Consider the following 14,518-nt stretch of genomic DNA (forward strand, 5'->3'; position numbering starts at 1 on the left):
TTCTCAATAGAAGTTTCAAATCATATTTCAACTTGACTTTTCCATGTAATTTAAACTGGAAGGATCCATCAATTGAATGTGCCAGACTATAGCTTGTTGGATTGTCTTGTGAAGAGTATTTTCATCGTACAATCTCATCAGGGAATACTGCTGAGAATTAACCGTCTTTCGGATGAGACGTTAAACCGAGGCCCCGTCTGCTCTCTCAGGTGGACGTAAAAGATCCCATGGCACTATTTCGAAGAAGAGCAGGGGAGTTCTCCCCGGTGTCCTGGCCAATATTTATCCCTCAACCAACATCACTAAAAACAGATTATCTGGTCATTATCACATTGCTGTTTGTGGGAGCTTGCTGTGCGCAAATTGGCTGCCGCGTTTCCCACATTAAAACAGTTCAAAAAGTACTTTAAAAAAAAAGTACTTCATTGGCTGTAAAACGTTTTGGGACGTCCGGTGGTCGTGAAAGGCGCTACACAAACGCAGGACTTTCTTTTTTCTTTAAGGAAATGGCTTTTACATTCAAAAGGTGCATCCTGGACATAGAACTACCAACTGTGAGTCAATTCTATTAGTTTTGCATGCAGCACACAAGGATCAATTAAGCTCCATAAGCTTAAGATTACATAATTCATACAAGGGACTGCATTCTACTTTTGCAGAGGATCCGGATGGTTTATATTTTTATAAATTTGTTTTGTCAGTGTAATGGATTTTCCAAAAGGTGTTTAATAACATTGTGAAGTGTTGTATCGGAAGCTTATCGATTCTACTGCCAATCTGCCAAATAAGCCATTTTTGTTTTTCGAAATTGGATGCTGGTGGAGTGCATCCCATAATGCTAGAGGAAGAGCAGAAAGAAAATATTGGAGCCTCTGACCACAATCTTTCAAGCATCTGTTGGATGTGGCAGCTGTTCCAGAGAGGACTGCAGGACTGCTAATGGTCTATCTCTGCTCAAGAAGAGAGAAAGGGATAAATTAGGTAACATTAGACCAGTCAGTCTAATAATCGCGAGGAACACAGGAACAGGAACAGGCCATTCAGCCCCTCGAGCCTGTTCCGCCATTCATTTAGATCACGGCTGATCTGTATCTTAATTCCACCTACCCGCCTTGGTTCTGTAACCCTTAGTACCCTTGCCTAAGCCAGTGGGTAAGCTCCTGGAAGCCATAATACAGAATAAAATGCATACTCGCTTAAAAAGACACAGGTTGATTAAGGACAGCTAGCATGGATTTTTTAAAAAGACACTTCATGTCTGACAAATTTAACAGAGTTCTTTGAGGAAACACTGGGGGCGAAATTCCTCTCGTTTGCGCCTCCGATGGGAGGCGCTAACCCCGCCTCCCGTGAAATTCGGCGGGAGGTTAGCAGCGGTGCTACTGGTTTTCGCCCCGATCTTCTGCACCTGGAGATCATGACGTCATCTCCGGGCGCATCGCCCCCGTTAGCGCTCCCGATGCAAAATTCCCCTTTTTCGCCCGCCTGTGGCGACAGGTTCAGCAGGCACCAGGAGCGCTATTTAAAGGCGTCCACTTCCGGTTGGTTGTTTGCTGCTCTTTTGATTACTGGAAGCGTTTCTGAGACTTCAGAGTTTGCTGCTGAATAAGGAATCTTTATTTGCATCAGGGTGTGATTTGTTGGTTTTCAGCAGTTCTTCTCAGAGCAGTGAAAAGGGTCGGCAGTCTGTGTGTCTGCTCTCCCCGAAGCAAGCAAAGCTGCAAATGAGCATCTGGTGAATGATCGAACCTCCCCTTTCAGAGCTGGAAAGAAGCAGCACGAGTGATCACATCGGTTTGGAACGCACCTGAAATTCGGCAGCTCTCTGGTGTTCGTGCCCCTGTAGTGCCCCACTGAGGACATTAGCGCTTGATCTAGCGCCCCTCTCCCTTCCTGGGCCGATGTCAGGGAATTTAGGTGAGGCTCAGAATCATTAGCGCCAGGCGCTAACATTTCAAAAAAATTTCCAGTTAGCGCCCCAAATAGCAATCGAGGGGAATTTCGCCCCCATTGAGTTTATTGATAAAGGAAATGCAGTGGATGTTGTTTATTTGGATTTTGAAACAGGTGTTTGATAAGGTGCCACAACAACAACAACAACTTGTATTTATATAGCACCTTTAACATAGTAAAACGTCCCAAGGCGCTGCACAGGAGTATTATAAGGCAAAAAATTTGACACCGAGCCACATAAGGAGAAATTAAGGCAGGTGACCAAAAGCTTGATCAAAGAGGTCGGTTTTAAGGAGCGTCTTAAAGGAGGAAAGAGAGGCAGCGAGGTGGAGAGGTTTAGGCAGGGAATTCCAGAGCTTAGGGCCTAGGCAACAGAAGGTACAGGCAGAATGGTTGAGTGATTATAATCAGGAATGCTGAAGAGGGCAGAATTAGAGGAGCGCAGATATCTCAGTGGGGTTGTGGGGCTGAAGGTGATTACAGAGATAGAAAGGGGCGAGGCCATGGAGGGATTGGAAAACAAGGATGAGAATACTGAAATCAAGGCGCTGCTTAACCGGGAGCCAATATAGGTCAGCAAGCACAGGGGGAGATGGGCGAATGGGACTTGGTGCGAGTTAGGACACGGGCAGCCGAGTTTTGGATGACCTCAAGTTTACGTAGGGTAGAATGTGGGAGGGCAGCCAGGAGTGCGTTGGAATAGTCAAGTCTAGAGGTAACAAAGGCATGGATGAGGGTTTCAGCAGCGGATGAGCTGAGGCAAGGGCGGAGACGGGCGATGTTACGGAGGTGGAAATAGGCAGTCTTAGTTATGCTGCGGATGTGTGGTCGGAAGCTCATTTCAGGGTCAAATGTGACACCAAGGTTGCGAACAGTGTGGTTCAGCCTCAGACAGATGTTAGGGAGAGGGATGGAGTCAGTGGCTAGGGAATGGTGTTTGTGGCGGGGACCGAAAACAATGGTTTCGGTCTTCCCAATGTTTAACCGGAGGCTTGTAAGAAAATTAGGGTGAATGGTATTAAAGGGAATTTGGCAGTATGCATAGGAAGTTGGTTAAAGGACAAAAAACAAAAAGTAGTGATTATTGGATGCATTTGACACTGAAATGTGTGTGTCCTCCAAGGGGTCAGTGTTGGAACCATTGATCTTCTCAATTTATATAAATGATCTGGACTCGGGCACAATATCGGAGCATGGTTAACTGCACAAAGAAGCGACTTCATTAGATTAGGCAGCTAGAAGCTAGAAAACTGGAGCGGTTTCAACTAGAACACAGAAAGTTAAAAAGGGATTTGATAGCGTTGTTCAAAATGATTCGGAGTTTTGAGAAGGCAAACTATCTCCACTGGTCAGTGAGTTGGTAACAGGAGAGTATGGATTCATAGCCAAAAGAACAAAGTGAGGGGCTGAGAGACTTGTTTTTGCGCAGGAGGTTTGTTAGGACATGGGATGTTCTACCAGAATTTAGTGATGGAGTTACAATCCATAACAGTTTTTAAATGGGAAGTGGATAAATATTTGAAAAGGAAAATTTAAATGGATATGGGCAAAGAGAAAGGAAGTGAGACCAAGTGAAAAGCTCTTTCAGAGAGCTGGCAGAGACAGGATAGGCCAAATGTCCTCCTCCTGTGCTGTAATACTCTATGGTTCTAAGAATAGGAGACACTTGGGGGCTTACAAAGAGTTCTCTCATCCCGAACCTAGGTTTCAATCTAGCTCAGAGTGATGAGATCAACGTTTTCTCTCTCTCTCTCTCTCTCCTAGCTGCAAGAGCCCCATGAAAAATGGGTTCGGGTGGTCTCACCAGAGTTTCCAGAGGGCGCGAGTTCAAAGTGCAAAACTACCCACAATTTAGAGAGGTTGCGTTAGAGACGGTTGGTGCACGAAATGGAGGTCACAGGCTATTTGCAGTGGGACGCGCACTTCAAAAGTGAGGAAGCTTCAGTTGTACAGAGCCTTGGTCAGACCCCATCGGGAGTATCCCCTTCAGTTTTTGGGCACCGAACCTCAGGAAAGCTATATTGTCTTTGGAAGGGGGTACAGCGCAGATTCACTAGAATGACATCCGGACTTTAAGGGTTAATTATGAGGACAGGTTGCATAAACTTGGTTTGTATTTACTTGAGTTTAGATGGTTGAGGGGTGATCTAATCGAGGTCCTTAAAATGATAACTGGATTCGATAGGATAGATAGGAACTATTTAACTATTTCCTCCCGGGGGGGGGGGGGGGAATCCAGAACAAGAGGGCATCATTTTGAAATTAGAGCTAGGCGATTTAGGAGTGAAATCAGGAAGCACTTTTTCACACAATGGGTAGTGGAAATCTGGAACTCACTCCCCCAAAATACTGTGGATGCTGGGACAATTGACCAACAGATTAGCCGTGATTTAATTGAACGTTGGAACAGGCTTGAGGGGCTGAATGGTCTAATTCCTGTTCCTATTTTGCTAGGTTCCCCATGTTTCACTGGCTAGCCTCGGCCATGTAGCTGATGATGGGAGTCAATGGATGGGAAACGAGTCACTTGTTTTACGGCAGTGTTCTACTGGATGCCAAAAGATGAAGAAGAAAACTTACTAAATTCCACAACACTTGGTATCACTCATTTTCAGTGGCACAGACATTCATCCAGAAATAGGGATTTTTTAATTTCTTTTTTTAATTAAAAAGCAGTCCTTTTGATACCTCCCCAGGCGGCCATTCTGAATGTGCAGAGGCGGAGCAGACTACATCTGTGCATTCTCACCCACCTGCAGACTGACCTCATTTCCCGAGCAGCGGGTGCTACAACAATCAGTGGACCAGGTTTTGTGTCACACGGGCGCTGGCACAGAAGCGGCTGTTGAGATTAAAAGAATTTCCCTATTATTTTAACAATTACTATTCCTTTTTACTACCTCCGTACAGTTTTAATTCTTTTTTTTTTTAAAAAGAGGATGTTTAATTTCTTTGAGATCTTCAGCACGGTGGCATAGTGGTTAGCACTGTTGCTTCACAGCGCCAGGGATCCGGGTTCGAATCCGGCCTCGGGCGACTGTCTGTGTGGAGTTTGCACATTCTCCCCGTGTTTGCGTGGGTTTCCTCCGGGTGCTCCGGTTTCCTCCCACAGTCCAAAGATGTGCGAGTTAGGTTGATTGGCTATGATAAAATTGACCCTTAGCGTTAGGGGGATTAAATACGTGGGGTTATGGGGATAGGGTGGGATATGTAGGGGTTACGGGGATCGGGTGGGATATGTCGGTGCAGGCTCGATGGGCCGAAATGGCCTCTATCTGCACTGTGGGGTTTCTGTGATCTGTGTGAATTCGAATCTTTTTTTTTTTAATTGAGTTTTTTTGGGGTATTAAAAGATGCCAACAGTTTCTCACAGATGGCCAAGTGATGTACTCCAATTTAAGAAATTCTTTAAACCCGGAGCCTAAGTGCTGCTGTTTGGGAAGGTTTGTCTGATCGGACGAACAAATTATTGGGCGATTTTCTAAACTCTCTTCAAATGCAACTCGCCACTGAATTTGCAAATGCAACAAAAGCAAAAACAGTGTACAGGCAAGAATGAGCAAATCAGCCACTCACCGCGTTCCAAAACTGCTGCCAGATTAATAACATTCCTTTTTTTTAAATTCTACTTCTCCAAAAATACTGAGCAAAAGATTATTTCAGCGGTATAATAATCACTGTTTCTCCGGGCTCATGGTTGATATTTTAAAAGTCTGTGGTACAACCAATGGTGTCCAATAATTTTACCCTCATGATGCCTTGAAAGAGTGGGAGAGAGCTGCTAGTTCCCTTGCAGAAGCGTCATCAGTGGAGTCACACATCTTAATACACAGCAACCTCTGGGAAAGAGCAAGGCGATATCCACCATTCTGGTAGTAAAGACAGCCAGTTGGAGGTCAGCTGTGATAATCACAGTTAAGCACCTTAACTGTAACTTTAATGAGTTGCCAAAGCTCGATGAGAGATATAATCTGTCTGGTAAAGCAGAGGTACTGATTGGAAACCTTCAAACTGAGACTGCGAAACAAAAAAGACACGTTTCTTCATCATCCAGGAGCTGCTGTCCGGAAGATCAGCCATCGTCAGTCCAGGAGCGAGTCCCTCATCTGCTGCAAAGCACATTTGGGAAGAAGCAACAGGTTCCTTCAATGCCACTGCCACCAACTAAAGAACTTGGAAACTTATGCTCATCGTTGCTTCTATGCAAATCACCACTTGGGTCTGCATGAAACACAAAGATATTACAATCGTTACCTTCGCCGCGTGCAAGAATATCATTTTCAACCTTGACATCACTTTTAATACACCCACATTTTCATCTTGCCCTTCATAACATTACTGGTGCTCCACCACATAACCACTGGAGACATGTCTACTGCCAGCAACGTGGCCAAAGCCTCCTCTTCTTTGCTTCAAAGGCAACGACTCCATTTCCTGAGCTACAACACCCCCAACCTAGCAGTCTGGATATGAATGAAAACCTCAGGCAGGACACAACAGCCGACAGCCCCAAAGCCTCAAACTATCCCTCTTTGGTCACTGGGTTAATTGCCTTCTCTGAATCCTGTTCGGTTGTGACAAGCAGTACAGAGGAATGTTGTTAAATGAATAATGATTTTTGCCAAGTAATGTTAGCCACTTAACCGTTCTATTCTGTTATCCGTTTTAACTGTTGTATCAAATTTGGCAAGAAGCTAACAGTGGAATGCGACCTAGATTGCAATTGCAGTACTGAACAAAAAAACAGTCACACAGTCGTTATAGATAACTGAGGCTAGCTTCATTAAGAAGTCCAAAACTGAGATTGATAGATTTTTGTTAGGTAAGGGTATTGAGGGATATGAAATCAAGACAGGTAGATGGAGTGAAGATACAGACCAGCCATGATCTAACTGAATGGCAGAACAGGCTTGACGTTCCTCACAGGAAATCACAGGAACCCCACAGTGCAGATAGAGGCCATTTCGGCCCATCGAGCCTGCACCGACACATATCCCACCCTATCCCCGTAACCCCACGTATTTAATCCCCCTAACACTAAGGGTCAATTTATCATAGCCAATCAACCTAACCCGCACATCTTTGGACTATGGGAGGAAACCGGAGCACCCGGAAGAAACCCACGCAAACACGGGGAGAATGTGCAAACTCCACACAGACAGTCGCCCGAGGCCTGTTCCTATGTTCCTATTAAAGTGTAGTTATGCCACTTGCTTCATTACAATATACACATTACAGCAAACCTTTAAAAGCAAACGGCTGTGATCAATGTTCCCGGTAAGTTGCGTGGTCGTGCGGTCATCGACAAGGTCCCGGGCAGGCCGCTCACCGGCTTTTACACTGTAGGCACCTCGCGCACGTGCAAAAACTTGAATGGGCCGCGCAGTGCGGGAGGCAGGCCGCGCAGGAGGCAGCGTGGCTTACGGGGGACATTGGCTGTGATACACCAAACGGTTCGTCGATTTCACGCTGGAAAACATTTCAGCCCAGTCAGCGTCGCAGTTACTTTCACCTCATGAGCCAGAGAAGGAGCCTTCTCCTTCAGGAGGTGGAGGTTCCTTTATTCAGAGAGACAGAGTTTCTGCCACAGTTTGTTGCCAAAGTGTTTGGTTCCAAGCATCACAAAGTTCAGAGCAATAGCAGCTGATGAGGCTGTTTTCACACCTAAACAAAGACGCCCGTCACATTGATTGCCAAACGTGCAAGAGCCCCAGCACCTGATCAGGTGGGAGAGATTCAGCAACACCGCTGCACTGGTTACTGGGCGATTTTCACACCAAGACAAATATGCCTGTAAACCGAGCTCAATACGTTGATTGGCAAAAAGGGCCCAATACATCGGCTTTAGTGAGGCAGGGCAACGCTTAAATGAATAAATCCAGACTTTTCCAATTCATTTAAACGCTCTAGTTATTTAAACAGTTATTCATTTAACAGTGACAGCTATCATTGGAAAAGATAGAAAAGGGATTTGCACATGGAGATTTTATTCCCTTAAACATTTTGGCCTAGAAATTGAGTTGGCGCCGCGCCAGGGCTTTAGCGCCGGAAATTTAGCGCCGGCGCTAAGTCCCCCTGTGCGCGCCAAAAATTCAGTAGCGCCGCGCCCAGACGGCTGCCGGCGCTACTGGAGGGTGTCAGCGCCTCGCAATGGGCGCTGACTGCTGCATTGCGGCGCTAATCCGCCGCTGCGGCACCCGATGCGGTGCGGCAGGCTGGGGAAGTGCAGGCCTCCTCCTTCCGTTAAGGAGGAGCTGCCTGCACCCGACCGCTGGCCGTTGATCTGTGGAGAAAAATGAGCCCGGCACCTCGGAGAAGTGCCGGGCTCGCGGCCCACACGCATCTGTGCCGCGGGGGGGTGTTGGAGGAGTCCGGGGAGGGAGGTGCGGGCAGGCGGCCGCCGGGAAAGCGGCCGGCCGCCGCGCAACCTTAATGCGCCGGCGCTAAGACCCGTAGCGAACCGGGACGCTGCGCACACCGATGACGTCATCGGTGCCGGCGCAGCGCAACCGGCTAACGCCGATGGCAGCGCCCAAGTGAATTTCTCAATCGGCTGTACTTGCGGCGCTAGGCCCTCTAGCGCCTCAAAATGGGCGCTAACCCCACTCAATTTCTAGGCCTTTATTTTTTTAATCTGTTAAGTGGCTTTGACTGTAATTATTGCTGAGCTCCCATAGTTAAGGGAATGGGGGGATGTTTGTATGAGATTACAAAAAAAGACTTGCATTTCTATAGCGCCTTTCATGACCTCAGGATATCCCAAAGCGCTTTACAGCCAATGAAGTACTTTTGAACTGTTGTAATGTGGGAAACACAACAGCCAATTTGCACACAGCAAGCTCCCACAAACAGCAATCTGTTTTGTTTTTGTGATGTTAATTGAGGGATAATTATTGCCCAGGACACCTGGGATAACTCCCCTGCTCTTCTTCAAAATATTACCATGGGATCTTTTACATCCACCTGAGAGGGCAGACGGGATCAAGGGATATGGGGAGAAAGCAGGGACAGGGTACTGAATTTGGATGATCAGCCATGATCTCATTAAATGGCGGAACAGGCTCGAGGGGCCGAATGGCCTAATCCTGCTCCTATCTTCTATGTTTCTAACACACTCTCACACACACACTCCATACACTCACACACAGACACAGATGCAGATTTTCCTGGGGCTATACCACAGTTCAAATATCAGCACCAGCTTCCCTATTCATTGCAGAACACGGTCCTTCTATGATTCTTTCAGGACATGCCAATGAGACAAAATATCACATTTACAATTTAAAAAAAAGAGAAAAATGGCGAAGGGAGAAGTTTATAAATCCAGTTGTCAACCAGATTCAGCCTGTGCCCAAGTTGTTCAGCTCACTTGGCCGTTCAGATCTTCATATTCATTTGCGCCTGACAGCATTTCATGAGTGTGAATAACACTGAGAAATCATCGGGTGTAATAATGTAGTTCTGCATTTGCTCTGAATGAACACGGCGGCCTAGAAAATTAGAGCACACCCAAGAACAGGTGCGCAGAGGGCACAGGGATAGGCCTGAAGCCCACGCAATATTGGGCCCTCTGGTTGCATTATCATCGAAGCGGGAAGCTGCGGAAACCTAATGGGCGTCCCCAAGCAGTTTTCCGGAGAAGAGGACTCGAAGATCGGGCCACTGTATCGCCGACAGCAGCCTTCAGGTAAGTCATTAAAGGCGATCGGGAGAGGGGGGCGATCGGGAGAGCGAGATTGGTGGGGGTCGGGAGAGGGGGTAGTGGTGATGATCGGGGTGGGGGGGGAAATTGATGTTGTTTCATATGACGGGAAAGGCTTATAATGGGATATCTAGTTTGGAAAGTCTTCTAATGGGATGTCTAGTTTGGAAAGTCTTCTAATGGGATGTCTAGTTTGGAAAGTCTTCTAATGGGATGTCTAGTTTGGAAAGTCTTCTAATGGGATGTCTAGTTTGGAAAGTCTTCTAATGGGATGTCTAGTTTGGAAAGTCTTCTAATGGGATGTCTAGTTTGGCTCTCCATTCGATGACCACCTGAGATGCTGAGTGGAGAAATGAGGTGCCTCCCACATCGGATGGCAGATATCACTTTCCACATTGGGAGACAAATGGTGAGTTTCTCTCTCTTTCGAGTGTGCGTCTGTGCCACGGGCTGTTAATAACTAGCTATCAATCCGACACAGCAAGCAACATATCCTGGACGTACTTTCATGATTATACTGCACATGACATTTATATCAGAGGTAAAGATTCAGGATCCCCCACTATCAGTCAGTCGCCAATTCAGCATTTTGTTCTGGTTAATACCTGCAATGATAAGTTTAATAACCCTAACAACTCAGGCAGCGACCGCACAGCGGACACAGCGACAGGCCCGACTGGTGTGTTGGCAGGGAGTTCGGCTCTCCACGGGCCGGCACTGAGTAACCATCTCTTTGACAAGCACCGCAATTCTGGTATCTTCTGGTTGTACCGCTGCAAGATCTGTGCTGGCCAATATTGGGCTGGCAAAATAGCAATTATTTCTGAACTTAAATCGCCAGACCCTCACAGCAGACGGACAGCGGACAGTTGCAAATGCAGCGACTGTGAACTGGAACCCCTTTTTGCCCCCAACTGAAAGACTTGCATTTATATAGCGCCTTTCACGACCACCGGACGGCTCAGAGCGCTTTACAGCCAACGAAGGACTTTTTGAAGTGTAGTCACTGTTGTAATGTGGGAAACGCAGCAGCCAAATTGCGCACAGCAAGCTCCCACTAACAGCAATGAGATAAAAACCAGATAATCTGTTTTTGTTATGTTGGTTGAGGGATAAATATTGGCCCAGGATACCGGGGAATAACTCCCCTACTCTTCTTCAAAATAGTGGCCGTGGGATCTTTTACGTCCACCTGAGAGGGCAGTCAAAGCCTCGGTTTAATGTCTCATCCGAAAGACGGCACCTCCGACAGTGCAGCACTCCCTCAGTACTGGCACTGTGAGAGTGTCAGCCTAGCTTTATGTGCTCAAGCCCCTGGAGTAGGGCTTGAACCCATAACTTTCATAAAGGCCGATTCCATTCAGCAAAATATTCTTAAATTAGGAGTTTTATCTCCAGTGCTGATGCTTTCTCTACATTCCAACAGTGACTACACTTGAAAAGTACTTCATTGGCTGCAAATCGCTTTGGGACATCCTGAGGTCGGGAAAGGCGCTATAGGAATGCAAGTCTTTCTTTATATTGATCTCCTGAACCGGGCATTATTTGGTGTCAGTCCCTTCTCCCCACACACCCAGGCTGCACAGATCATGTCCAGCATGGGTTAAACTGGCTCATTTATGGAGCGAGGTTACAATGAATGACGATGTGTGCTATAATTTATGACAATAAGCAGTTTATGATGAAAATAAAAAATTGAATTGGAGGACACAGCTGTATGGCTCTGGAAACTTCCATGGATTACACTGTAAATTCATTGAAAACAAACAAATATTGTCACGGCTTGGCTTTTAGTTTGTTTGTTGCTTAGCTGCAGTCTCAGGAAGAACAGAAGCACACTCTGTTGTGAATCTAAAAGTCACAATAAAAAATAGACGAGGATTTCCGTCAAGTGAACATCCAGGGATGAGTGCGGTCACAGTATTTCTGTGAACTCCTTGTACAGTGACGTTTTAACACACCCCACCGACCGGTTTCCTGATCAAGTTCCTCGATAAACACCCAGCCAGGTGGAGAGGTTCGGGGAAATCTTCAATTCTCAGGAGGGGCAGTTTCATGAAAGAAAGAAAGACTTGCATTTCTATAGCGCCTTTCACGACCACCGGACGTCTCAAAGCGCTTTACAGCCAATGAAGTACTTTTTTTTTTTGAAGTGGAGTAATTGTTGTAATGTGGGAAACGCGGCAGCCAATTTGCGCACAGCAAGCTCCCACTAACAGCTATGTGGTAATGACCAGATAATCTGTTTTTGGTTATGTTGGTTGAGGGAGAAGTATTGGCCAAGACACCGGGGTTAACTCCCCTGCTCTTCTTCGAGATAGTGCCATGGGATCTTTTACATCCACCTGAGGGGGCAGACGGGGCCTCGGCTCAACGTCTCATCCGAAAGATAACACCTCCGACAGTGCAGCACTCCCTCAGCACTGCACTGGAGTGTCGACCTAGATGTTTGTGCTCAAGCCTCTGGAGCGGGACTTGAACCCACAACCTTCTGACTCAGATGAGAGAGAGAGAGCGCTGCCCACTGAGCCACAGCTGACATGAATCAACTGATATACATCCCGTGACTGTACGAAGGCTAAGCAGGAAATGATAGTCTCCCCCAACTAAATACAGCGACAAAAATCCAAGAACAAAAAAAAATGTGTATACTTGTTCTCAAGTTGCTGACAATTTTCTTCCTGTTGCACAGGCGTGAAGTAAATCTCTCGGAAGCCCAGCTGGGCGGGCACCGTTCCAGCAAACGGGCTGCAAGTGAAATGGCAAAAAAACAAAACACTCTTTTATCCCCCCCCCCCGCCCCCCTCTATTCCTGGCTAAAATGTAAACCTTCTTACCAGAGGATCAACTCAATCCCAATTTAAATGAAACAGCGCAGATGGAAAAAAACACCCTGTCATTCAGGAAATTCCTCCTGTGCTCTTCCTCTTTCTCGCAGAACAGCTCACGTGTGGGTGACTCCCATTGGGAAAGGCCTCGGCAGCAATAATGGAACCAAACAGCCAAATAAAAAGCTAAGCAATTATTACAACGGACCACGAAAGCCTAAGTGGCAACACAGCTTTGTCAATAAAGATAAGAAAAAGTTCCACAAAGTAGCCTTCAGACAGACGACATAGTCTTCCTAAATAACAACAGAGAGTGCTGGAAACACTCGGCAGGTCCGGCAGCATCTGTGGAGAGAGAGAAACAGAATCAACGTTTTGGGTCGAGGACCCTTCGTCGGAACTGCTGTTAACCCAAAACGTTAACTCGGTTTCTCTCTCTCTCTTCGCGGATGCTGCCTGACCAGCTGAGCGTTTCCCAGCATTTTCTGTTGTTATTTCAGATTTCCAGCATCCGCAGTGTTTCGCTACTGACATAGCCTTCCTGTTGTGCCCTTTAAATGAACTCCCCTCTGCAGCCGAGGCACCGGCAATCCTGGGGGCCCGTTATGTACAAGCACGTTCTTGTACCGGGGCTCAAAATGATGGGACAATACCCCGACATTGTTTCACCCTCACTGTAATGCTCCAGGTGGGAGATTCCTTGCACCCACCCGCCAAATGTGGCAGAGTCTCAGTATAATTGGTCTCGACCACTTTGTCCAATCGGTGAGGTCGGTGTGCACCAATTTATGGAGCCTTTAAACTCTGAGCCACGGGCATTCTCTTTAATGTGCGGCACACTTCCGCAAACAATTGATTTACAATTTTTTTTTTTAACTTATACATTGAATAATTTATGAAAAACAGTTGAAGAAAATAATCAAAATATGGGTTACATTTAATTAAATAGATCTATAATCAATAGCCCCTAGCTAGTCCCTGGATAATTTTGATTAGCAGTATGTTATGTTTTTTTATTCGTTTATGAGATGAGGGCGTCGCTGGCAAGGCCAGCATTTATTGCCCATCTCTAATTGCCCTTGAGAAGGTGGTGAGCTGCCTTCTTGAACCGCTGCAGTCCGTGTGGTGAAGGTCCCACAGTGCTGTTAGGGAGGGAGGTCCAGGATTTTGATCCAGCGACGATGAAGGAACGGCCGATATACTTCCAAGTCAGGATGGTGTGTGACTTGGAGGGGAACTTGGAGGTGGTGGTGTTCCCATGCACCTGCTGCCCTTGTCCTTCTAGGTGGAAGAGGTCGCGGGTTTGGGAGGTGCTGCCGAAGAAGCCTTGGCGAGTTGCTGCAGTGCATCTTGTAGATGGTGCACACTGCAGCCAAGGTGGTTTAATGTTTATGTGCAGTACACGGAGCGTGAAGTAGTCTAACTTTACTTGTTATAATCCACGTAACACATGTAATGTAGCAACAGTAGCTCGTGTCAGTGCTAGGACCTGACTGCCTGGGATCCAGGGAATGACTGCGTATAGAATGGAAGTTAGGTTTGATACACAACTGTCTTCAAAATAGGGCAGAGAGCTTCCAAATTAAAAGCTCAAACAAACAGAGTGCATCAGTTTATGCTGCATGAGACTGGAGCCTCAGACATAATACTTGACTTTCTATCAGTATTTATTTAAAAAAAACACACTGATCCTGATTTTTAAACCATAGATTGAGATTTTTCTTGCGGTTATCATGCATGGTTATCTTTGTGAATGCATTACTCTATTAGGCAGTGCTAGATTTCCAATCAGCTATCTCCAATCCCATTCCCCTGTAATAGGAAATAGTGAATGGAGTGCAAGACTCCCCCATCCAAGTCACTGGAGCAGAACATCAGGGTATCGTATGTACCGTAAGACAGACTTGCATTTCTATAGCGCCTTTCATGACCTCAGGATGTCTCATAGCGCTATAGTACTTTTTGAAGCGTAGTCACTGTTGTAATGTAGGAAACACGACAGATAATTTGCGCACAGCAAGCTCCCACATACAGC

The 14,518-nt window shown here is 46.4% G+C and overlaps 1 protein-coding gene across 5 annotated transcripts in view; it reads right to left on the reverse strand.

Moving 5' to 3' along the window:
- The window catches only part of aatkb (apoptosis-associated tyrosine kinase b), a 451,450-nt gene that overhangs the window by 281,986 nt on the left and 154,946 nt on the right, over nucleotides 1-14,518 (reverse strand). The window lies entirely within an intron of this gene.

The sequence above is a fragment of the Somniosus microcephalus genome, chromosome 21 (assembly GCF_052327205.1).
Source record: "Somniosus microcephalus isolate GS21.2 chromosome 21, FLI_Smic_1.0, whole genome shotgun sequence".
In the NCBI taxonomy this organism is placed as follows: domain Eukaryota; kingdom Metazoa; phylum Chordata; class Chondrichthyes; order Squaliformes; family Somniosidae; genus Somniosus; species Somniosus microcephalus.